Source organism: Lepidochelys kempii, chromosome 3 (genome assembly GCF_965140265.1).
Source record: "Lepidochelys kempii isolate rLepKem1 chromosome 3, rLepKem1.hap2, whole genome shotgun sequence".
Taxonomy (NCBI): Eukaryota; Metazoa; Chordata; order Testudines; family Cheloniidae; genus Lepidochelys; species Lepidochelys kempii.
The window spans coordinates 31,004,037-31,031,111 of record NC_133258.1 but is presented as its reverse complement, the minus strand read 5'-3'; positions in this window follow the sequence as shown (position 1 = coordinate 31,031,111).

Here is a 27,075-nt window from a genome sequence, read left to right as displayed (position 1 = left end):
ATCCCTGCTGACCCAGTGGCAGAACCATTTGCCACTGTCAGGGCCCTGGGCTGGGACCTGTTGGAGTAGGGTGGGCCTGAATCCCTCTGTCCCCTGTGGCTGCCTACCCACATTCGGCCAAGAGGACTGCGTACTGCTTTGCCCTGCCCAGAGGGCCAGAGCCCCTGAGATTGCGAATTCCCCAGTAAGGATTGCCTTGATAGATATGTGGTAACAAGGGGGCATGGCCTCCCTCCAAGACTGAAAGGGGTCTGTGGCCATCCCTCCCTATAGAGTTATGGTCAGTAAATACCAGCTCCTGAGTAAGTGATGTGTGGAGAAGCTGAAAAGGACCTCACCATCACGGTCCCATAGCCCTTAGAGGTATGGAGAGAAGGACTTGTTCAACTGTATTAACAATCTGAAAAAAAGGTGTGTATAGTGTCCCCTTGAAATCTATGTAACACATCCTCATGAAACTGCGGTTACTTGGCTGGCAAGAAGAACCAAAAGGGTATTATATCCCTGGTGTCCTATCTCTTCTCTTCCATGCCTGCCAAAATCATTGTAATGTCCTGTAACAGGGTGTAGGTGCGCCCTCATAATTGCTGAGAAATTTGCAAATGTGACTCAAGTACTCCCTAACTGCTCAAAAACCAGAGGTAAATAAAAAGAACCCAAGAAGTGTGTGTGTGGGGGTGTGTGTGTGTTGTTGTTTTGTGGTTTGTTTTGTTTTGTTTTGTTTTGTTTTTTTTGAATGCTAGGGCTTGGTAATACTCAGACACACATCAGCTCTGGACCTCCCCGATCTTTCTTTGGCACTCTGTAGAGCCATTTCTGCAGCTTATTCAGCTCTCCATGGGTACATTCACATGCCAATAAAAAAACAGAGGCACCGAGTCTCAGAGCCTAAGTTGATTGACCCAGGCTTGCAGGGCTTGGGCTGCAGAGCTAAAAATTGCAGTGTAGACCTTTGGGCGTGAGCACCAGCCAGAGCCCAAAGACCCTCCTCCCTCATGGGGGTTTCTGAGCCTGTGCTCCAGCATGAGTCTGAAGGTCTGCTCTGCAATTTTTAGCCCTGCAGCCAGAGCCTTGCAAGCCTGAGTCCGCTGACCTGGGACAGCCATGGCCATGCTGCAGATCTTTTATTGCAGTGTAGATGTACCCCATGAGTTTTTCCCTACCCTGAGCCACAATCAACTCTTTTATAGATCTGCAGTCACATGACCTTCTAGAGACGACAACTACCAGTTACTGCCTTAAAGGGCCAGTGTTATAATGGGTTGAGTTTGGCCCAGGCCTGCCTTTAAATGGACAGTCCACTTTCCAACAATACTCCAGAACAACTTTTATCATAGTGCAATATAACTATTATAAAAATAACTAACAAATCAAGACTGGGACCTGTTTGTATTTGGACAGCACCTAGCACAATGGGGCTTCAATCCTGATTGGTGCTACTCTAAATACTGAATTAACAGAATTTTCCAATGGTAGTGTAGTCAGCAACCCATTGAATGATGCTCAAACTGGGCCAGGATTTAGGCAGACCCTGAGTGAAAATGCGTTGCAGCATAATCTGTTGTTCTCCAATCTGTGAGCTAGAGAGTCAGGGAGCTACAAGGTCAAGCACCATGAATAAAACCTTTGTTTCCCCTATACCTGAGTCTTGTCCCTTTCTGTCTGAAAGGGACACCACACCAGCCACCTAAAGTGTTCTTGATCACAAGCCTTCTGTGTGGTAGCCAGTTACGAAATGAGCTGGTATAAACATTACATTTAAAATAAGATGAAATAAAAACCCACAGCCTTCTAATTGGATTGAAGTTTGAGTTATTTCTTTCTGCCTGGGTATTTAACACCAGTGCAGTAACGTTCACTGGCTCAAACTGACATAGCATCTTTCCAGCCAGCAGCCCATCAGTGTGTGATTGTAGTGCTTTGAACTCTTTCAGTCCAATTAAAGAGGAAACATTATGCTGCTGAAGATGCAGCGCAAGCAAAGTAAAGCTCAATCAGCTGGACTCATAAAATTGCACTTCAGGGCTCAAAAAGACTACTTAAAAATCAATTAAGGGTATGAGGTAGGGGAAGGAAAGGGGAGGAGAAATTAGGTCATAAAAATCAACTTGCAAGATCAGTTCCTGGTTATCAGGATTTCCAATAGGGCAGGAGTGCTTTGTCACCACAGGGCAGCAAGCAGGACATCTCAGCTTCCAGGCGCTGTCAGCTCACTCATTTTTTTGGATTATAAACGCACCAGTTTGTTGGCTAATTTATAGTGCTAGCATGGTTATTGCTCAGCACAGTTATTGTGATATGAATCTATTTCACATGACAATCAGATTTGCAAGCATATATATAATTTATGCATGAAAACTGAGAGATATGTCGGGAGTGCCATGCTGACTTTTGGAAGCTCTCTGGCATATTTCACACTTATCTGTGAACATCACATTTTGTGGATAAATACCCAAAACATGGCTGCATTTAGGAGAAGGAAATGTATTTTGTAATCAGCACAAAACTGGTGGCATCTCAGCTCTATGTAACCATTCTTTTGGATGGGTTTCAGAGTAGCAGCCGTGTTAGTCTGTATTCGCAAAAAGAAAAGGAGTACTAGTGGCACCTTAGAGACTAACCAATTTATTTGAGCATGAGCTTTCGTGAGCTACAGCTCACTTCATCGGATGCATAAAGTGGAAAATGCAGCGAGGATGTTTTTTTACACACAGACCATGAAAAAATGGGTGTTTATCACTACAAAAGGTTTTCTCTCCCCCCACCCCTCTCTCCTGCTGGTAATAGCTTATCTAAAGTGATCACTCTCCTTACAATGTGTATGATAATCAAGATGGGCCATTTCCAGCACAAATCCAAGGTTTAACTAGAACGTCTGAGGAACCGTGGGGGGGGGGGGGGGGGAAGAGGGGAGAAGGAATAAACAAGGGGAAATAGGTTACTTTTTATAAAGACTCAACCACTCCCAGTCTCTATTCAAGCCTAAGTTAATTGTATCCAATTTGCAAAATAATTCCAATTCACCAGTCTCTCGTTGGAGTCTTTCTGAAGTTTTTCTGTTGTAATATCGCAACTTTCATGTCTGTAATCGCGTGACCAGAGAGACTGAAGTGTTCTCCGTCTGGTTTATGAATGTTATAATTCTTGACATCTGATTTGTGTCCATTTATTCTTTTACATAGCGACTGTCCAGTTTGACCAGTGTACATGGCAAAGGTGCATTGCTGGCACATGATGGCATATATCACATTGGTAGATGTGCAGGTGAACGAGCCTCTGATAGTGTGGCTGATGTTATTAGGCCCTGTGATGGTGTCCCCTGAATAGATATGTGGGCACAGTTGGCAACGGGCTTTGTTGCAAGGATAGGTTCCTGGGTTAGTGGTTCTGTTGTGTGGTATGTGGTTGCTGGTGAGTATTTGCTTCAGGTGCTTCCGCCGACGTGCACGGGCTGAAATTGTGGAAAAGCAGCATCACTTGCCCCACAACCTCAGCTGTGCAGAACACAATGCCATCCACAGCCTCAGAAACAACCCTGACATCATAATCGAAAAGGCTGACAAAGGAGGTGCTGTTGTCGTCGTGAATAGGTCGGAATATGAACAAGAGGCTGCTCGGCAGCTCTTCAACACCACTTTCTACAAGCCATTACCCTCTGATCCCACTGAGGGTTACCAAAAGAAACTACAGCGTTTGCTCAAGAAACTCCCTGAAAAAGCACAAGATCAAATCCGCACAGACATACCCCTTGGAACTCCGACCTGGGACAATCTATCTACTACCCAAAATCCATAAACCTGGAAATCCTGGGCGCCCCGTCATCTCAGGCATTGGCACCCTGACAGCAGGATTGTCTGGCTATGTAGACTCCCTCCTCAGGCCCTACGCTACCAGCACTCCCAGCTACCTTCGAGACACCACTGACTTCCTGAGGAAACTACAATCCATCGGTGATCTTCCTGAAAACACCATCCTGGCCACTGTGGATGTAGAAGCCCTCTACACCAACATTCCACACAAAGATGGACTACAAGCCGTCAGGAACACTATCCCCGATAATGTCACGGCTAACCTGGTGGCTGAACTTCGTGACTTTGTCCTCATCCATAACTATTTCACATTTGGGGACAATGTATACCTTCAAATCAGCGGCACTGCTATGAGTACCCGCATGGCCCCACAGTATGCCAACATTTTTATGGCTGACTTAGAACAACGCTTCCTCAGCTCTCGTCCCCTAACGCCCCTACTCTACTTGCGCTATATTGATGACATCTTCATCATCTGGACCCATGGAAAAGAAGCCCTTGAGGAATTCCACCATGATTTCAACAATTTCCATCCCACCATCAACCTCAGCCTGGACCAATCCACACAAGAGATCCACTTCCTGGACACTACGGTGCTAATAAACGATGGTCGCATAAACACCACCCTATACCGGAAACCTAGTGACCGCTATTCCTACCTACATGCCTCCAGCTTTCACCCTGAACACACCACACGATCCATTGTCTACAGCCAAGCTCTACGATACAACCGCATTTGCTCCAACCCCTCAGACAGAGACAAACACCTACAAGATCTCTATCAAGCATTCTTACAGCTACAATACCCACCTGCAGAAGTGAAGAAACAGATTGACAGAGCCAGAAGAGTACCCAGAAGTCACTTACTACAGGACAGGCCTAACAAAGAAAATAACAGAACGCCACTAGCTGTCACCTTCAGCCCTCAACTAAAACCCCTTCTATGCATTATCAAGGATCTACAACCTATCCTGAAGGACGACCCAACACTCTCACAAATCTTGGGAGACAGGCCAGTCCTTGCCTACAGACAGCCCCCCAACCTGAAGCAAATACTCACCAGCAACCACATACCACACAACAGAACCACTAACCCAGGAACCTATCCTTGCAACAAAGCCCGTTGCCAACTGTGCCCACATATCTATTCAGGGGACACCATCACAGGGCCTAATAACATCAGCCACACTATCAGAGGCTCGTTCACCTGCACATCTACCAATGTGATATGTGCCAGCAATGCCCCTGTACATTGGTCAAACTGGACAGACTCTACGTAAAAGAATAAATGGATACAAATCAGATGTCAAGAATTATAACATTCATAAACCAGTCGGAGAACACTTCAATCTCTCTGGTCACGTGATTACAGACATGAAAGTTGCGATATTACAACAGAAACTTCAGAAACAGACTCCAACGAGAGACTGTTGAATTGGAATTAATTTGCAAATTGGATACAATTAACTTAGGTTACTTTTTATAATGACTCAACCACTCCCAGTCTCTATTCAAGCCTATTTCCCCTTGTTTATTCCTTCCCCCTCTTCCCCCCCCCCCCACGGTTCCTCAGACGGTCTTGTCAAACCCTGGATTTGTGCTGGAAATTGCCCACCTTGATTATCATACACATTGTAAGGAGAGTGATCACTTTAGATAGGCTATTACCAGCAGGAGAGTGGGGTGGGGGGAGAGAAAACCTTTTGTAGTGATAAACAACCTCACTGTATTTTCCACTTTATGCATCCGATGAAGTGAGCTGTAGCTCACGAAAGCCTATGCTCAAATAAATTGGTTAGTCTCTAAGGTGCCACAAGTACTCCTTTTTTTTTTTTTTTTTTTTTTTTTTTGCGAATACAGACTAACAGGGCTGTTACTCTGAAACCTATTCTCTATGCATGCCCAAGTAACTAGTTGCATTCATCAGCATAAGATAATTATCCATTAAGCAGTCTATAGTCAGGTTACCACAAGCCTGAAAGTGAAATATAGACAATGACATTATCACACCCATGTTTCATCTAAATGTTAATATTCCCTTTTGATCTCTGAATCAATAGCTAGAGTAATCGTAATGTAAACAGACAGTTCCTCTCTAACATCTAACAAGATATAAGTAAACACATTTAGTATCACCTCTAATTTTCTAACAATACAGGTTTGCATTTCAAAGTTCTAGCCTATCTAACATGGAATGGCCCTAATGACCATTTACATACTTTTCTAACATGTCTCTAAAGGTTGAATCTGGGTCATTTAGCGTCCAAGCTGCTCAACCCTTTCTGGCCATGTGTTAGTTTTACAAAGGTATAGTTTATTTTGCTTCATTAAATTGGCATAATCCACATTTGTATAACAACCTTTTTCACACTAGAAGGGTTCTTGCTGCTTGTTTAACTATGCTTGCATAGTTAAAACAACAAAAACTTTGAAGTGTAGAGAAAGCTTTCCAACGTCCCTCAGGCTAACTAATAACATGCTTTGATGAAGTTAGGTATTTATATTAATAAAGAAATTATTATCTTTAGGCAATTTACATCTTAGATTTTAGATACAGTTTCCAGAATATGCATCTAGGGACAAAGTCCTCAGGCCCTTACTCATCTTTCATTCAATCATACTCCCACTGATGTCAACAACTGGATCTCAGTAATAAGGATGAGAAGTGAGGAAGAAGAACTGCCACAAGAGACACTGAAGGAATGACTGGAGAGGTAAGAGGAGAATCAAGAGAGGACAGTGGCTTGAAAGCAAGGGAACCGAAGAGATTAATGAAGAAAGGATCAACAGTATCCGAAGCAGCAGAGAAGCTAAGGAGAATGAGGATAAAGCAGAGGCCTTGCTGCTCTGTGAGAGCAGTTCCATTACACTTTACAGGGGTGTGATTTCTAAAGCACACCAGTATGTTGCGCATCAGTTGGTCCATGTAGATCCTGCTAGTGTGTTTTAACGTATTACTGTTTGAAACAGCAGTATGTTATAGCACACTAGGGAACCTTTAGTGCTTACCAGCAGGGTCTACACAACCCAATTAATTTAATGTGCGACACGTTAGTGCGCTTTGGAAATTGCTCACCCCCCCCAACTTAGACCACATTACTTCACCATGTAGACAACCGCTAAGTGACCTAACTTGCAGGCACAATACAAAGTGACACACAGGGCAAAATGGAGCCTACAGTTACTTGGCCTCAGACAGAGGCCTGGTTATATTTGAGCTGAAAATTTTGACCTTTAAGTTGCTTGCAATTAAGGTTACCATGAATTTGCTCTAGTGTAAATAGAAACTTACACACCTAGTAAATAACACCAAGCACTGATCTCCGACCCTGATGGCAATGCAATGGGGCAAATTATGCCTCGGAAAGAAGATTTCATTCTCCACTTCCCAGTTTCCGTGGATTTAGCTCCAGCTTTTACAAATTAACATCGTGCAAAACAATTTGTTTTAATTAAAAAGGGCATTATACGGCAATGTAGCAGGAATCATTCTATGTTCTAAATATATACCATGATTAGCATCTCTTGCTCTTGTGCAATTCAGCTAGGTTCCACTATTAGAGAGAGCATGACATCAACAAGCCGTTTTATCACACAAGCTATCATTATAACTTCATTTCAAAAAGTGGATGGGACATAAAAGGCTGCATCTGTCACTGGTGATCTACACTTTCCTCTTAGATAGGCCATTAGCCAAAAATATGTTTGAAACGTACACGCAGAATGTGAGATTCAAAATCACCGAGAGATAAAACCCGCTTCCCTTTGTCAAAGTAGTACAATTTCTTTTACATTACCCTAGCGGGTGCACTAGCAACAGCCACCATGTAGTTAAAGGTGGCCTAAGCATTTCCATTCAAAATCTTCTGTTCTCAGTTATTTACAACTTTCAGAACATTTCTCCTCTAGGTGACTCTTTCTTTCTCAAATGTTTGAGCCAAAATGGTTCAACTGCTTTTGGGTAGGAGGAGATTAATAAATATTAATGAGCAGGACTTCATTGGTGAATGCAGGTTGCAGAATCTGGTTGAGGATAAGAGGGGACATGGCCCACCAATCCCAAGAATAATTCCAGAGCCACATAAAATTCCTGTGAATTTAAAAACATTTAGAAGGAACTGCAACAGGTGAATAGAGGGCTAACTCTATTGTGCTACTCCTATGGCCTCTCTGCTTCCCTTAGCAATATGGACCAATGGTGCCACCACCTTTCTGCCCCATGCTGACCCTCACTTACATTCACCCTGGGAGGGGAACAGGGAATGATGTCCCTTTAAGGGCAGGCTCAGATCCTCTTACTGCCTTGGGCTCAGGATTAAAGCATTCTGCAGACTGTAATTCCCAGAGGGATTGACTGGAACTGCAGGCTGTTCATAGCTTCATAGAGTTTAAGGACAGAACGGTCCTTTAGATAGAGTATGATCACCTATATATCACAGGCCATTAAATTCCATCTGCACTGAGCCCAATAACTTGTTTGGCAATACTGGTTTATGTCTTATCCAGTCTCAAGAGGAAAAAAAATCATATCAGACCCTGAAAAATCATGAGATTGATCAAGAAATCTGAGATTTTTTTTAAAAAAAAGTATATTGTGGGTTTTTTTTTAAATCTCCCCCTGCCCATTGTGTGTGGTTGGGAGTGGGGGGGGGAGAGAATTAGAGTGGTTTACTTTCCCAAATTTACCAGGAAAGGTGATTATGGTCTCTGCTGCAGGAGTCTTAGTCCCACCCACATCCGCCTGTCCCCTGCCCAGCAATTAATTCTTCCCCCGTATCAGTTTCAACACCCACATCCATCAGTTAAACCCCCTCTGAGCAAGTCCAGTCTCACACCTGCTCTTCCTGGGATCCTTCAGCCCCCTCTCCCATGCCTGGGGGGAAGCTGTAATGTGGTCCCTTCTCCTTCTCCCAGGCTGGGGGAGGCAATTGCAGGAGTCTTCACCTACACCCCTCCCCCCGCATCCCTTCCCAGGCTAGGTGCTGTGGGGAAGGGGAGGAACAGAGGAACTGTCCTTCCCCCTTTGAGCACAGGGCCAGAATGGGGAGCAGAGCCACCCCGAGCTGCTGGGCTTTTTAACTTCCTCCTGTGCAAATGGTTTTGGGCTGCTGAGGTGTGGGGGAGCAATCACTTGCAACTCTTGAAGTCTTAACATCGAGACTGGATGCCTGGGGTTGAGCCTCTGATTGGCTCAAATTCACTAGGGCTGGAGCTTCATCACGAGATGAAGCTCCAGCCCTAGAGAAAAATGTCACTCATGGGGGGAAAAAAAATATCAGAGTTGGCAACACTGAAAACTTGCTTGGCTAAAGCATATCTCCCTAAAAGGCATCCAGTCTCAATTTGAAGACACCAAGAGTGGCAGAATCCATCATGGCCCTTGGTAATTTGTTCCACTGATCAATCATCCTTACTGTTAAAAATGTGCCTTTTTTCTAATTTGAGTTAGAGTGAACAGGGTACACTTAGCTTCCAAGCTTAGATCTTGTTATGCCTTTCCTTGATAGACTGAAGAGCCCTTTAGTGTATAGGTACCTTGATGGGGAGAAAATACTAAGTGCTAATCAAGTCACCTCTCAGTCTTCTTTTTGATAAACTGAACAGATTGAGTTCTCCATATCTTTCACTCTAGGGCATTTTCTGCAGCTCTTGAATGCATTTTTTTGGTGGCATTTTTCTACAGCCTTTCAAGTTTTTCAATGTCTTTTTTTAAGTGTGCTGTTGCACACCAGATGTGTACACAGTATTCTACTGCTGGACTTACCAATGCTGCACACAGAGGTAAAGTCCCCTCCCTATTCACTACTTCCCTGTTCGTAAATTATAGGGATTATATTTTGGCCCTTTTCGCTACAACATTGTGCCAGAATCTCATGTTGAGTTTCTTGTCCACAATGATCCCTGAATTCTTTTCAGTCACTGTTTTCTGAGATACAGTTCCCTCTTCTGTAGGTGTGGCTGCATTCCTTGTTCCTAGATGCATAGTTGTATTTGACTGTATTAAAATGTGTTTGGTTGATTGGACCTAGTTTATCAAGCTATCCAGTTTGCTTTGTACGGCTGCCCTGCCCTCCTCATTATTTACCATTCTGTTTATTGGACCAACTTCTGTTCATGAGAGAAAAAAGCTTTTGAGCTACACAGAGCTTTTCTTCAGGTCTGGAAAAGGTACTCTGGGTGTCACAGCTAAATACAAGGTGGACCAGATTGCTTAGCATAAGTAGTTAACACATATTAAGGGACCATGGTGAAGTGGGATATCAACATCTGTGGTCAAATGGCTTACAAGAGTATAAGTATATTACAGCCACCTTTATCAACCAAATTTGTAATCTCAAAGAATGAAATCAGGTTTTGTTTGACAAGACTTATTTTCCATAAAACTATGTTGTCTAACTTTAATTACATTCCTAGCCTTTAATTCTTCCTCAATTGAATTCTGAATAATCTTTATTATTTTGCCAGAGATTGATGCCAGGCTAACTGGCCTGTAGATACCTGTTGTAGCTGTTGGTATTAATGCAGTGCTCATTTCCACAACCAGAGGCAGATGGAGAGCATGAGAGATGGTGGGGGGCATCTTGACAGTTGCTTTTCTTCCTGAGAAGGCTTTGATGAGGAGCTCGTGCAGGCTGCATGCAGATATGGGTGGGGGGTGGGGAAGGGAGTGGAGACAGCTGATGCAGGTTTTAATAGCTGTGGAATCCCCCTATGCTGACTGGCAGTTCTGGAGCAGGATCACAAGCACAGCATGGTGGGATCACATTGTCATGCAGTTTAAAAGATTTGGTTTAAATTTCCTGCCTCTTCTTTACATTCCAGACACTCGCACACCAATGGACTGTGCAACCAAATACTTGATTAAAAACCAAACACAAGCAGCCAAGCTGCTGCTAAATAGAGAATGCAAATGATAATAAGTGTAAACAAAACCCACAGTAAAGCCAATCAATACAATGTTACGGGCAATGGAATTGCTCAGTGCCTGTGGATGTATTCTCCTTCCCCTGCGGTTGTGTGGGGAGTTAGAGTGAACAGCGTACAGCTTCCTATGCACTTGCACACTTCCATTCCAGGCATGCGTCGACTGGCTCTTTCCCTATCCCACCCCAGAACTTGCCAGTGGTTGTATTAGCTACAGGACATGGTACCATGGAGGAGAGTCCACTGGTGATAGCTCCACTGGGGACATGGGGAGGACGTGGTATCTATTTCCTGCCAGCCATCAGGCTAAGCAGCCACTCAAACTGTTCCCTCTGCGGCTCTTGGTTCCTCTCCCTCATCACCCTGCCATGCTCAATGTAGTCTACCACCATTCTTCCCTCACTCCCCTAGTCTCCCTCTCCCTGTCCTGCTGCAGCATTTCTCTCTGTATTTGAGTCTAGCTGTTGTTTGAGTCCTTCTGCATATCCCTCAGCAGGTTGTCCCCAGCCTTTTCTTTTTCCTCTGCTGGTCCAGGGTCCCCACCCCAAGAGGTCTGGGTGAGTGCCTTGGCCCAACAGAAGTAGAAGGTCCTGCAAAGGCAATGAAAGGGCATATTTTTTTTATCGAGGGAAAGAAATAAGTTTCTCTCCTTTAACATTGTGTGTCACAGCAAGGTCACAGGTTGCAACTATTATCTCTTTGGAGGGCCTTTATTCCATCTTGATAGGTTTCAGAGTTGCAGCCGTGTTAGTCTGTATCCGCAAAAAGAAAAGGAGTACTTGTGGCACCTTAGAGACTAACAAATTTATTTGAGCATAAGCTTTCATGAGCTACAGCTCATTCATCCGATGAAGTAAGCAGTGGCTCACGAAAGCTTATGGTCAAATAAATTTGTTAGTCTCCTAAGGTGCCACAAGTACTCCTTTTCTTTATTCCATCTGTCTGTTTGCCTGTTCAGAAGCAGCTGCAACCCCAGTCACCATCCCACCAAGACAGTGATGGTCTTCATGTTACTTCAGGCAGTGGTGGCACTGAAAGATGTTACTTTGTTCGAGAATCTAGACTGGAAGAGGGAACAACTTACCTAGGCCTGTGGTCAAAGTCTACCTATCTGTGATATTTCGACTGATCAGCAAGTCAATTACTGGAGAGGTTAGTAAGCTATTGGACAAGAGGGGAGATGTGGGATGTTCGTCCTGCCCAGGAATCTCATGGACCATCTTTTGTTCCTCTGATACGAAAAGTTCTTAAGCAGTGTACAAAAGTTCTCAAGGAGTGTACAAAAATATGGGTGAACATAAACAGAATGCTGAACTAGGATGCAGAAGCTTGCTTACAACTGAGGTGTCTACAGAACACCTACCTCCCCTGTGCTGGGCAGTGAACCAGCAATACCAAGTACCACGAGACTTTTCAAAGTGCTCCGCAGTTAATGTGGCTCCAGGCCACAGGGTGGGATTTATAATCTAGACAGTGCTTTAATGCTAGTGGCAGCATGCAAAAAACAAAACAGCCCCCCCCCCCCCAAAATAAAAACCAAAATAATCTGCGGGCATTGCTTAGCTTATCTCAGCTTTGAACACAACAGCGTGTGCTAGAATAAGTCAGTAGTTGCAAGGTTACATTCCCCCCCACCACCCCCATGATTGGAATCCATCTCGGATTGTATGTGTCAGGGGAGGAGAGAAAGGGGGCTTGGGAAATGACATGGATTCTGCCCTCCACTGAAGCAAAAGCCACCCCACAGCATCTAATATCCTCCATAACAATAATTAGTGCTCAAACCAGCAAAACCTTCCCCTTAGGTTGTATTTTTCTCCCTAATAGCCACAAAAATGGCAATTGCTTCTTATCCAGCTGCAGCTGTTGCTCTGATGCTGCTTCCTCCCTAGTTCATTCCTGAGGCCCTTCCCTGATCAGGTCCATGTATTCCAGACCAGGGATGTCCTCCAATTCCTCTGTCCATGGCATCTGTTCCAGCTCCTCTGGTCTCTCTGCTGCTGGGATTACCTCTGACCCTGTTGGTCCCTTTGGCCCCATTCCAAAAATAATCCATTCAGCCTCAAAAGCCCGTCCAGCACAACAGCAGGTTCTGTGTTGGGGAGTGTTTGAGCACCCTATCAGGCTCCTCACAGCAGGGGCAAGTTGACGGAGCTTCCGGACTTTTCACTGGCGTCTTTTGCCTTGTGGTACATGATCTTCACATTTTTTATTTCTCTCCTGCATTGAATTACCATTTACCAATTATCTGCTAAACCCCCTCCTCTGCCAGATGTTCTCCTAGGGATTCTGATTTTGAGTACTTTTCCCCAAATCATGGACTTCACTGACCTTACACTAGAGGTCCACCAGAACACTGGTATGAACACCTGGCCAGCTAGGAGCATGCTGGAAAGAGGATCTCCCAGATGGTATCTCTGTTCAAATGTGGCTCGAGTGAGCGGTGCAGAAATGGAGCAGATGTAGAATGTGGGATTTAGATGCTGACCTGGTGTGTTTAAACTGGTAGGTGACTTCTGGTGCAGAAAAAGGGAGTTGGCAGAAAAGCAGGAAAAAGGCTTTGGAGAACTATCAGCACCCAAGTTCTAGGTCCACCCGTAGGTAGGTGCCCATTTTACATTAAAACAACTAATACCCACAGCCAGGCAAGCAAACGAGGTTCAAAGCACATATAAACCCTGGTAAAAGCCTGGGCTAACCTTGCAGTGAAGATATACCCTAAGAGGCAGACAGCAGTTACAAGAAGTAGCCCAAGATGTAGTGGAGGAGGGAAAAGTGAAGTGTGACTGGAATGTTTGAGGCTGGAATGGACACATTTCATTGTTTAAACGCATCAGTGCTGCCACCATGAGGTGGTGTTCTGACATACCTGTATAAAGAGGGGTGGATCTCTGCAATCAAGAGGTGAAGGTCACCCAGTTGCTGGGAGAGGCCTTGGTTGAGAGACAAAAGCTCTTTGTTTGGACAAAAGCTCTTTGTTTGGATTTTGGTTTACAATGGAAGGGGTGGAGTTATTAGTTTGTCAGGAGAGCTAAACTATCCTGCACAGTAAATGGGATTTTACAAGACTGTGATGCATTTTGTACAAAGTATGCTTTGTGAGGTATCATTTGAAAAGTCAGTATTCAGATTGACTTTTCAAATGATACCTCACAAGACATACTTTGTAAAAAAGTATCCTGTTGAAATATGTGTGGCTTTATGTGAAGCTGAGATTCTACTGTATTAATGTTATGAAATATGCTATAATTCTGGGTAACGCCCACAAACTAGTTTTTCAGTGTCAAAGTCACTGGCACCCCCAGACAGGTATGAAAGTCAAGAGGGCCATCACTTACTTAAGCAACCATTCTTCAGCAATGGGAAGGTGTAAACAAGAAATTTATATTTCATCACAAAGATGGTTCCAACCCTTCCGTCCACTAGAGACTACTTGTTGCCTGCACCCGAGTTGGGGGTAATCCTCAATGAAAGGAGGGTGGTATGAGAGAGACAGCGGCCTCCATTCCACCTCTCTTTCTTCCATCTCTCTGCTCATGACATCAACGATCCTCAAAGAACTGAACTAAGGGAAAGTAGACCCAAGCTGGAGGGAGACCCAGCCTGTGAAATTTACAACAGCATATGGTGAGACCAAACCTTTGCTTTAAATTCACTTCACTTGTTAAGTTAGGTATTAGCTTGCATATTACTCTTATTTTCTTTCGTAACCAATCCTGAGGTATGTATTATCACTTAAAATTTTTCTGTAGTTAATAAATTCCATGCATCTGAAGAAGTTGAGGTTTTTACCCACGAAAGTAAATAAATTGTGAAATTCAAATGAAGAACTGTAACAGAAAAGTGCTAATTTCAAAGCAAGTGGTCATTGCGTGTGATGATCAGAGATCAAAGACTAAGTGCATACCTTACTCTGCGTCAAAGGAAAAGCCTACCTGGGTAGTGACCCCCGTCAGCTTGTTTTCTGTGAGAAGAAGCTATAAGTATGGATTCAAGGAAAGAGCCTTCATCCCTGGATTGTTTGTATCTGGTACACTTCCCTGTAAGAGTCCAAGGTGGAAATCCCCAAAGACAATCTGTGTACCTTGAAAAGATTCTTGGGAAACTGGCAATTTATTACATCACTGCCACCATTTGGAATTTCAGACTATATGATGGACCTGTGCATATACTTTACCTGCTTTAACTTCTCAATAACATTTCTTTTTCTTAGCTAATAAATCTTTATTTAGTTTACTATAGAATTGGCTACCAGTGTTGTCTCTGGTGTAAGATCTAGAGTAACCAATTGATCTGGGGCTAAATGACTGGTCACTTGGGATTGGAAGTGTGATATGATCTTTGGTGCGAAGGATCATCTATCACTAAGTCCAGTTTGTCTCGGTGTCAAGATAGATTGGAGCATCTAAGGGGACTCTCTGTGACTCCATGGTATTAAGACTGGTATCATGATCCAGGAGTTCACATTTGGTACTGGTATGGTGAGAACACACCACCAGTTTGGGGTGTCTGCCCTGTTTTCTGACAGTCTGCCCTGAGGTAAGCACTCACAGTTGTGAGCCACTTCAGACAGCATGACACGCTTTTCCTTTGCCTTTACTAATAAAAGCACACGCTAAGATGACCATTATGCCCTGGTTTTACTCTGATAATTCTAATTTTCACATATCATTCCAGGAACTTCATTGGTGAATCATGAAATGTCCAAATTTTGCATTCATCATTCAAAACAGGTTGTATTTTTAAATAACTGCAAAATGCTTGTGCAACAAGAATTCCAAGGATCTTTACGAAGAACTCGCAGGACAATAGAACGAGTGTTCAGCGTGCTGAACAGGTTCAAGGCAGACTGAGCATAGATGCTCTTAAGGCTGTTCTTTTGCTCAAAGTGAATTATCTAATCTAGTTTAGTGATGCATGCTGTTTTATTAAGCCAACCACTAATTTGCACTTTCCTCTGAAGCATTTGATACTGACCACTGTTAGAACACAGGAATTGCTATACTGCATCTGACCAATGATCTTGTTCACTGTCCTCCTGTGTCTATTATGTGTCTACATAGTGCCTAGCATAATGGGCTCTTAGCTCAGATGGGATCTCTAGGCACTACTGTAATACAAATAGTTTATATTCTCTGCTTTCTAAACTCTAATGACTTGGAATTAGAGATCAAAAATGATGTTTTTATTTGGTTTAGCAATGAAAAATCAAGACTAAGGGATAAATGGAAAGGTATATTCAAAAGGAAATATTTTTGGGAAGTTCTGCAGCCTATGTTATACAGGAGATCAGACTACATGATTACAAAGCTCCCTTCTGGCCTTGTAATCTTTGAATGGGTGCACTAGGGTAAGTGAAACGCATATGCACTCTGTTCTGTGTATGCAATTCCTCGTACACACATTTTTTCCATAGCGTTCAAGGCCAGAAGGGACCATTAGATTATCTAGTCTGACCCAAATTGTAAATACAATTTAGACATAGATACTTTGAAATAAAAAAAATTGTGAATCATTTTGAAATTAACCTTTTTAATCTTATACCAAAACAGCTACAATTGCCTGTTACACTGTCTCAGTAATAGAAGAACACAGCTGTTCTGCAGCATCAGAAAGTATTCTCAGAGCAGCTGGGCTACTGATCAAGTGACCAAGAGGACACACTCCCGTAACCCCCAAAGGCAATATTGTCACTTTGTTGTTGGTTTTAAAATCTGAGCCTGTTTTAATGGTAAAATATTTGTAAACATTTTTAGACTTCTGTTTATCCAAACACTTTTCCTGGGCTAATGATGTCAATGCACCACTGAAAACATTCAAAGGCTGCCTCTGAATTGCTGCATTGAAATGCAAATACTTAAACATCTCAAACATGAAATGTGCCCCCCAAATCTAGTAGGCCTCAAATATCCATTGGAATAATAACAGCTGCCCTACCAAGACTGTACCCTAATAGAGAAGGGTTTTGTCCAACAGAGCATCAGAGTAGCATCTATTTCCAGCTCTGCTGCTTTTATATGACCTTGGCATTCATTAAACCTCTCTGTACCTCAGTTTTTCCCTTCATAATATGGGAATAATTATATTTATTTACTCTAGGGGATTGGCACAAGCCTAAAGCAAATGAAATTTATCAAGCACTTACTACAGATCCACAGTGGAAGGACATTATACACGAGCTACCAGGTGGATGCTGTTTTTGTACCATTACAATGCTCATATATTTTTTCTTTTGTGGTGCAATGGTTCAGCATGATATATCACAGTGGCATAAAAATGGCTTCAACAGAACTCTAGTACCACATAGTAGAGTTTTGCATCAAAGGGATCACAAGCTTCAATCCAAGACAAAAACATACTATTGATGCACCACGGTGGAAAGAAAATAAATCTTTTTGACTCACGGATAGTTTACAAGTAAGCATTTGTACCAGTATAATACAACCAACTGATGATTCATGCAAGTGTGTATGCACAATTCCAATGTATATTACTCAGAAAACTTTACTGTGGTATCATCTGTCATCTCTCTCGTAGGTTCCCCCGTGAGCATCTAAGTAAGCCCAGGTAGACGAGAGGAAGACAACCATCCCTGTCTCATGTGACACAAATCCAATACAAAACGCACACCAACCTGAGCCAAAAGTTGGGTGCATAAGTTAATGCTGCAAGTGTACTGACTTGTTCCGTGGGGTTTTTATGTTTTAATTACTTTTTGCCAACAAGCAAATACCATAGCAACTTTGTTATTGCACAACTCTCCACACTTTTTCAATTTATTTCAAAGCAGACTCAAACTGTAGCTTATTTAAACACTTACATATTTAAGCCAATAAAAATAGAAAGGAGGGGAACCAATGGACACAAAGAGGTACCAAAAGCCCCAGTGAATGAGAGGGGTCTCTTCTCTGTTACTCCTGACAAGTAAAATCCAAACCCAGTAACAACTGCAGCAAAATTTGCTCTTATTCAAGTATCTCAAAGAACTTAGCAAATATAAAGTAGGTTTTGCAACACCCATGTCAGGTAGGTGTTATCCCCTTTCCACAGCTGAATAAAAAAGAGTGAAGTCAAGCTATGTGCATTTCTCTGTATGGCACCTTGAAATTTCTAAGGACTTGTATTCACACAAAAATTGTAGCAATTTATTTATACTAGTATTTTTTGCAGAAAATTTTGATTTAAAAAAAAATTACCAAAAATTAAATTACTTTTTTTCATTTTTGATAAAGAAATCAAAGATCAAAAGGTGTTACTAAAAATGACTCCTCTAGTTTTAGGGTTTTAAAAAAATGAAAAAACTTCACTGAAAGTTTGACTGCCCACTCCCCATGATTTTCAGTAAAAAAGTCATTGGTATTTCTCAATAAACTGCACTGGAAATTTATTTTAAGAAATGCCTTTTCCTCATGGGCTTCAGATTGTGGCATCGTCTAAACTGGCAATTCAGTTTTGGTACTTAATCAACATTTTATATTGGAAAAAGGGCAAATGTACAACCTTTGAGAGGAAGGTTCATATTCATAGATTCCAAGGCCAGAAGGGACCATTATGATCATCTAGTCTGACCTCCTGTGTAGCACAGGCCATAGAACTTTCCCCAAAATAATTCCCAGAGCAGATCTTTTAGAAAAACATCCCATCTTGATTTAAAAATTGCTACCGGTGGAGAATCCACCATAGCCCTTGGTAAATTGTTCCAATGGTTAATCACTCTCACAGTTAAGGGTTTATGCCTTATTTCCATTTTCCATTTATCTAGCTTCACCTTCCAGCCATTGGATTGTGTTATACCTTTCTCTGTCAGATTAAAGAGCCCATTATTAAATATTTGTTCCCCAGGTAGATACTTTTATACTGTAATTAAGTCATCCTCTTAAGCTTCTCTTTGTTAACCTCAATAGATTGAGCTCTTTGAGTCTATCACTATAAGGCTTGTTTTCTAATCCTTTAGTAATTCTCATGGCTTTTCTCTGAATCCTCTCCAATTTATCAACAGCCTTCTTGATTTGTGGGCATATGCACAATGTGCCTCAGGTGGCACATGACCAGGATTCATTACCAAATTTGGTCCGCCGGTTGGATCATTAGTTTCCCTGGCCTGGGCACTGATGGGGAGTGTGTCGTGAATGCTGATCCGCGCCTCCAGCTGCACTAATGCAAATAGAGAGGTAAAATAACTTCTCTGCTCCTACTTGAGATTCTCCTGTTTATGCATCCCAGGATCACATTAGTTCTTTTTGCCACAGCATCACACTGGGAGCTCATGTTCAACTGATTATCCACAATGGCCCCCAAATCTTTTTCAGAATCACTGCTTGCCAAGAGACAGTCCCCCACCCAGTAAGTATGGCTTACATTCTTTGTTCCTGGATGTATATATTTACATTTAGCTGTATTAAAAACACATTGTTTGCTTGTGCCCAGTTTACCAAGCGATTCACTTTGCTCTGAATCAGTGATCTATCCTCCTAATTATTTACCATTCCCCTAATTTTTGTGTCATCTGCACACTTTATCAATGATGATTTTGTGTGTTCTTCCAGGTCATTGATAAAGATGTTAAATAGCATAGAGCCAACAACCGATCCATTCAGGACCCCACTGGAAACTACTTGATGATAATTTCACCATTTACAGTTACATTTTGAGACCTATCAGTTAATCAGATTTTAATCCATTTGATGTGTAAATTTTATATTGGTCTAGTTTTTTAAATCAAAATGTCATGCAGTATCAAGTCAAATGCCTTGTAAGTATATACATCAACATTATCTTTTTCAACCAAACTTGTAATAGAGTAAAAAAAAATTTGGACAGGATCTATGTTCCATAAGATCATGTTGACTTGCATTAATTACATTACCCTCCTTTAATTCTTTATTAATTGAGTGCCATATCACCAGCCCAGGATTGATGTCAGACTGACAAGCTTATAATTACCCAGGTCATCTTATTTACCCTTTTTAAAAGTTGGCACAACAATGTTAGCTTTGTTCCAATCTTCTGGAACCTCCCCAGTGCTTCAAGACTTTTTGAAAATCAACATTAATGGTCCAGTGAGGTCCTCAGCCAGTTCTTTTAAAACTCTTGGATGCAAGTGATTAGGACCTGCTGATTTAAAAGTGTTTGACTTCAATAGCTTCTGTTTAACATCCTCCAGAGATACTAGTGGAATGAAAAGAGTGTTGTCATCCTTATGTCTTCCTGTGTATTTAGAAAGTGCTGCCAGGTTTTTGCTCTCGCTGTAATCTAATGCATAGTAATTATATGGCTGTCTCAAACTAATGTTTTAGTCAGTGTTATGGAAGTCTGGAAACCTCTGTTCTATTCCTAGCTTGCTCCCTAAATGAATTTGGAGAAGTCCATTAATTTCTTGAGCCCAGATCCCCATAGGTATTTAGGCATCTAATTCCCACTGAAATCAATGGGCGTTAGTTGCCTAAATACCTTTGAGGGTCTGGACCTCTATACCTCACTTTCCATATCTGTAAAATTACACTATTTACTTTATGGGCTGTTTTATTACATCCATGCTTTGATGTCCTCTGATGGAAAAAGTGACAGCAGTACAATGGATTGTTTTCAGCTCTAGAGTCTTTCTGGTGAAATAGTCCTATTAGCCAGACCTTAAAACTCTTCATATCAAACTGGTACCATACCACTAGGGAAATTAGAAATAGTGGATGGAAGATGCATGTGGTTTAACATTTGCAAGAAGAAGGGGGCTTCTTCTTACAAGAGGTGAGAGTTCTTATGTTGAATTACACAACAGAAAGGTGTGGCGAGACTATAGTGACAGCAGCTGCAGTTAAGCGTGTCCCACAACACTCCACTGGCTTCACAGAGTTCAATGGAATCCCATCAATGGAGTTACACCAGGGAGGAATTCAGCTTTTTCTTTCAGTAACTCAGTGTACACCCAACTATTCCTAATCCAAATTTGACATAGTCCATACTATACTTTCAGATCCCATTTAGTCCTTGCTAATCAATCTCTTGTAGTTCAGCATAATTATACAACTGCTCAGCGGATATTTTGGATTATATTTATTGTCCTTGCAAGATTGCTCAGAAGCTGGATATGAGTCAGCAGTGTGCCCTTGTTGCCAAGAAGGCCAATGGCATTTTGGGATGTATAAGTAGGGGCATAGCCAGCAGATCGAGGGACGTGATCGTTCCCCTCTATTCGACATTGGTGAGGCCTCATCTGGAGTACTGTGTCCAGTTTTGGGCCCCACACTACAAGAAGGATGTGGATAAATTGGAGAGAGTCCAGCGAAGGGCAACAAAAATGATTAGGGGTCCGGAACACATGACTTATGAGGAGAGGCTGAGGGAGCTGGGATTGTTTAGTCTGCAGAAGAGAAGAATGAGGGGGGATTTGATAGCTGCTTTCAACTACCTGAAAGGGGGTTCCAAAGAGGATGGCTCTAGACTGTTCTCAATGGTAGCAGATGACAGAACGAGGAGTAATGGTCTCAAGTTGCAGTGGGGGAGGTTTAGATTGGATATTAGGAAAAACTTTTTCACTATGAGGGTGGTGAAACACTGGAATGCGTTACCTAGGGAGGTGGTAGAATCTCTTTCCTTAGAGGTTTTTAAGGTCAGGCTTAACAAAGCCCTGGCTGGGATGATTTAACTGGGAATTGGTCCTGCTTCGAGCAGGGGGTTGGACTAGATGACCTTCTGGGGTCCCTTCCAACCCTGATATTCTATGATTCTAAAATGTTAGTCTTTTAGTTTTTCCAGTAACTGAATTCCTATTGAAGAAGCTCTTTTCTCTTTCATGTCAATAAGAGTGATTTCTGTTATGTCAGGCATATTATCCTGAACTATTAATTCCCATCATGTTACAAATAAAAACTTAAATTCTATCTGATGGTTAGATAGGAAAAAATAATCCTTTTAAAATCCACCCTGCTCCATTAGACCAATATAGCCAATTTCCCTCATAAAAGGGATGGCAATATTATACTCAGAGGAAAAAAATTACAGTAGCATCCAGGATTTTCACTTGAAGTGGAGATCTGGGTGACTGAAGGAAGAAATTGGATATGATCACTCATGTTTTCCATAAACTAAGAGCAGGATGTTTGCAGGATCAAGGGAAAGAAAAACAAAGCAAATAACAAACACATATAAGATCATCATGTAAGAGAAAGCAGAGCATGGCTCTCACTCTGAGATCCTCCTTCTCAAATCCTCTCACAGCCCTTGCCCTCTGGCAGGCATGCAGACTCCCTGAGCCAAATGTATCCCTGCTGTAACACCATTAAAGCCAAAGGAGTTACACCAGGGTTGAAGTTGGCCCCAAGAGTTTTAAGGAGTAATACACAGAATCATAGCTACATGGCCCTTGACAACTTGGTACAATTTATAAAATTACAAGACAACTGATGCCCCTCAATTTTCCCATTTAGTTGACTGAGTCAGACAGCGTGCATGAGAGGCACAAGCTGGCATTATCATTGTCTTCAAAATTATCTCTGAAGTTTAATGATGCAGAGAACTTGTTAGGGCTCCAGAGGTGGAGAAAACGGAGGTGGAGAACAACAACATGCCGCTGACATCCTACTGTGTTGTTGGGTTAGGGTCACTGGCCACATTCTCTTTTTGCTACCACAGTTGGCATACCTTACAGAGTGCCAGACATTTGCATTTCTGTGCTAGCTGGCAGCTATTTCTCAGAATGGCTCTTGGGATCCAAAACAGCCAAGAGGATGTTTCCAAGCCTAAACAGGACAATTCTTTGAGTCTATTTGCCTTTTCTGATTCAAGACTTGCAATCTTTTTCCTTGCTGTTACTGCATTTCCATAAAGCAGGAAAATGGCAGCTCAGAAGAGAAATGACAAATACAGTCCTGAAACTACTTTTTGTCTTTGCTCAGCTCTTGTTTGTCTCTTTGTTTTGGAGCTACTTATTTCTCACCACTCTCTTTCCTTTTGCAGCATATGAAGCAGCTATAAACTATAGCAGCCAGTGCAGAACTGACTCCAGGGCATACAGGTGCAAACTGGTCCTTTGCACCCCCACTCCTCAACAGTGCCCTGCCCTCCTTTGGGGCAGCTCAGCAGCTGGCCCTAAAGTTCACGGGAAGATCTTTATACAAGGAAGGCTTCCATACCCCCTCAGCAAAGGCTCAACTTCCTCTGACTCACCTCTGAATCAAGGTCTTCCCCATCCGGTGGAAAGATCCTTTGCTGGTGCCAACTGTCATAGCTGCATTGATGGAGCTATGGCAATACACCAGCAGAGGACCTGCCTCATTGTAAACACTTTAAATTACGAGGCATCTTTTTAAGATTGTAACGATTGCTAGGTCTACATAGCTTCAGGGGCATTTATCTTAACTTCTACCTTATCCTGGGCCTGCTCCCACTGAAGTCAATAATAATGCTAATGAGAATTATGGACACACACATCTTAATCTGCTACAGTTGCCATTCTAGCCTCACCCAGAGGAGCTCAGATTACTCAGACAGCAGCTTCTCCCATATTAGAATGTTAAACCATATTGATAGCTACCACAAACAACTGTTTACAGAAGGGAATAGGTTAGATGATACTACATCACATTAGAGTGCAAACAAAGCTGTTGAAAATCAAGTGAAAATTTTGTATTTCTAAAGTAGTAAGTGGGGGGAAAAAACATTTCTGGCTATTTATTGGCTAGAAATCTGTGTACATTGAACTCCACTGCAGATAATTTTAACAACATCTGATTTTTAATAAGGTATTTGGCAACTGGGGATAGCTGTGTAATGACTTCAGTGTGTGAACTGGAAAAGGAGGTAGCTTTGATTCTGCTAAGAGATTAACACTGAAAACAGGATCTGTCTGCCCTACTAAATAAAACCTGAATGCTGAGCAATCCCTGTGACCTTTTTGTGTACTCCATTACCTCGAGCCTTGTTGTCTTGATATTGGTTTTAACAATTATTTGGCTTATTTTACTTATGCTATTAGGAGATCCTTACAAGGGGCTTTTCTCATTTAGGAAAAGTTAGTCTGGTGGCCCAAACAGTTAAATGTATGGTTCAAAATATTTTATTAGTTAATAGTAATAAAAGAAAGGGTAATATCTGAAGAAAGAAACTGTTGTTCATGAAAGAACTATACTAATCTAGATATACTTTCTATTAGAAAGTGTGTGTTTCTATAAATAAAATTATTCTATACGTAAAATAACCTCTCTACTCCTACTTGAGAAATATTATGGATTTGGGGAGAATGGATCAACTAGGGCATTGGAAATAAAACAGTCTTTTATTTCTAGATTGCTAGTTTTTAATTCAGTGCATGTAGTAGGGCCTAAAAGGCACTATTCTCAGATGGTTTTGTGGTAGACTGTGATAAATAAAGGGGGAGGGGAATAGCACCCTTTTATGGACACCCAGCCAGCCAGTTAGCTGTAAAACCCCTGTTAGTAGCTGTTCTCTACTTGCTTTACCTGTAAAGGGTTAAAAAGTCCATAGGTAAAAGGAAGGGATCAAAAGAGCCAATGGGAAGCCTAGAACTTTTTAAAATTGGGAAAAAACTTCCCCTTTGTCTGTCTGTTGTGGTTCTCCGGAGAGTGGGAACAGAGCACTGATGCTGTAAAAAGCTTTGGGCCAGGTATGAAAATCATCAGATCACACCTAGAAACTACTCATTTGAAACCCCAGATATGTAAGTAGATCAGGGAATGTCTAGGAAGACGCGATTAGGTTTATCCCTTTTATTTCTTTATGGCTTGTGGACTCCTCTGTGCTAACCCAGGTGCTTTTGTTTTGCTTGTAACCCTTAAACTGGACCTCAAGAAGCTATCTTGATGCTTAACCCTTGTAATTGTTTTTTTTTTAAACCTAGAAAAAGCCCAAGTTCCAGGTGTCTGTCTGTCTCTTTCTTTCTCTCTCTCTCTCTCTCTCTCTCTCTCAGGATTAGACTTTTGTGTCCCTAAGAGGTTTGTGCATATGTTATTTGATTAGCTGGTGGCAACAGCTGATTTCCTTTGTTTTCTTTCTCCGCTTTTCCCTGGAGCTGGGGTGAAAGGGCTTGAGGATACCCCACAGGAAAGAATTCCCAAGTGCACCTTCCTGGGTTCTCAAAAGTGTTTTTTTGCACTTGGGTGGTGGCAGCATCTACCCATCCAAGGTCAGAGAAAAGCTGTAACCTTGAGAGTTTAATACAAGCTTGGACTGGCCAGTATTAATTTTTAGAATCCTTGTGGGCCCCCAGCTTCTACACTCGAAGTGCCAGAGTGAGGAATCAGCCTTGACATGGACTATGTGGCCCCAGTCCAATTCCCACTGGACAATTCCCAGTGTTTACATTGCAGAAACTGCTAACACAATGGACACAATTCTCACCAGAGAAGCCAAATATTAAATGCGCACTGGAAATTAAACTCATCTCTCCCTCACTGGGGTGGTGCCTACAGGTCAGGACTAAGCATATTGCTTGAGCAGGTTGGAGGCGGCCTGAACTGCTTGTGCTGGAAATGTTTTGTGGCTAAACAAGAGGACATAGCCAGCTCCTAAGCTGGCGTAAATCAGTATAGTGCCACTGATTTCAATAGAGGCATACTGAATTACACCAGCTGAGAATCTGGCTCTTTAACGCCAAGGCAGTCAACCTAGAAATCTTCAGCAAGTACTAAATTCCCACACATAAGATCTCTCTCTCACACACAGACAGAGACAGATTTGGATTCTCATGAAGACACAGATCAAATGCAGGGCGCACAGGTCAAATGCAGGGCCCACAGGGAAAAGTTACCTTTCAAGTTACATACAGTATATCTAATAGTCCAGGGCCAGCTCCTCAGCTGATGTAAATCAACATTGCTCTACTAAAATCAATGGCGCTACACCAATTTACACCAACTTAAGATCCGACCTATATTGTGAGTTCACATCCAATTGTTCAGACACACAGAGGATTCATTCAGATTCACATTATTTTATAAGACTGAAATTAAAGTACAACATGGAAATGATCAGAACATTTTCTATAAGGTGCCAATGAAGGTTAACCTAGGTTATTCCCCCCAGAATTAATTTGGAAGCTTTCTAACGTGATGGCGCTGTCAACAAGGCTACAGTAATAGCTCCGGAAAGCTTTAGATCCTGGCTTTGAGGAAGGCCACCAGCCATTCAGTGGGGAAGTTGTTTTGCAGATCAAACCCACTGTAAAATAACAGTGAACTGCTTTATGAGAAGGAGTTGCAGAGATGGCTGTGAGATGGAGAATTCATGTGAAGACCCTGCTGTGCCAGTCGTTCTAAAAGAAGTTGTTAATCCTACTGTGAAAAAAGCAATTCTAACCCAGGCTCAGGTTTCAGAGCATGTGAGAGTGTCTCACAAGTTCAGGGTATGATTTCCTCTAAAGCAGACAGAAGACATGGGATTTTCCAGACAGGTTCAGGCATTGTAACACTTTCCTCAGGAATGCCTTACAAGTTCTTACAAATAAACTTGAAAGTGGGCTAAGTCACATTCCCAGCCAAAATTAAAAAAAAAAAAAAAATCTGAGCTGAGTTGTTTGTAGGAGAGAGGAGTCTGCTAACACAAGTGAATCTGAATTAAATCTTTTTACATGTACTGACTAGTTGCACTCCCATGGGATTTTCCTGCTGGTTTTCTATTCTTTCCAAGACACCTTGCGATTAGCATCAAAGTCCCAGTGCACATGCATAGAATGGGATGTGTGCACTGGACATGAGGTAAGTGTGCGTTTCAGGTCAGAAATAAATCTCATGGATTACTCTGGCTTTATTTTTTTAAAGTGGGTTTTGCACGCTTGGTTTTGGCAATACCACTGCTGCCAAAGGGGACAGCAGTACCATATTGGACTGCTATCTCTTTCAGCACTAGCTCAATCCCGATCTAGCCTCTTGGCTGGCAATGGCAAAACTCCCATTGACTTCAATGGTGGAGGAGCAGGCCCTAAATAGGTATTGCAAGCAGGTAATGGAAGAACCACCATTCAAGTGGTCTTTCTGCTAGTTCATTATTTCCATGTACATTTACCTCTGAAATCAGGAAGGGCAGAAGAATATTAAGAAAATGTGTGTGTAGCATATATGTATGTATGCATACATGCGTGTTGGTTGACCAAACTTTTCTAACCCTTAAAGAAAGTTTGGATCTGTTTGATTGGTGCAGGTTCTGCTCAGTTTATTGCAATGACAGGTTGTACCCTTATATTAATCACTTTTACAAGACTATGATAAATTTGTACAAAGTATGCCTTGTGAGGTATCATCTGAAGAAACCTCATGATTTACTGAACATTATTGTCCTGGTAAAATGTGTGTAGCAACATTGTATGAAAAGTTAAGATTTTACTGCACAACAT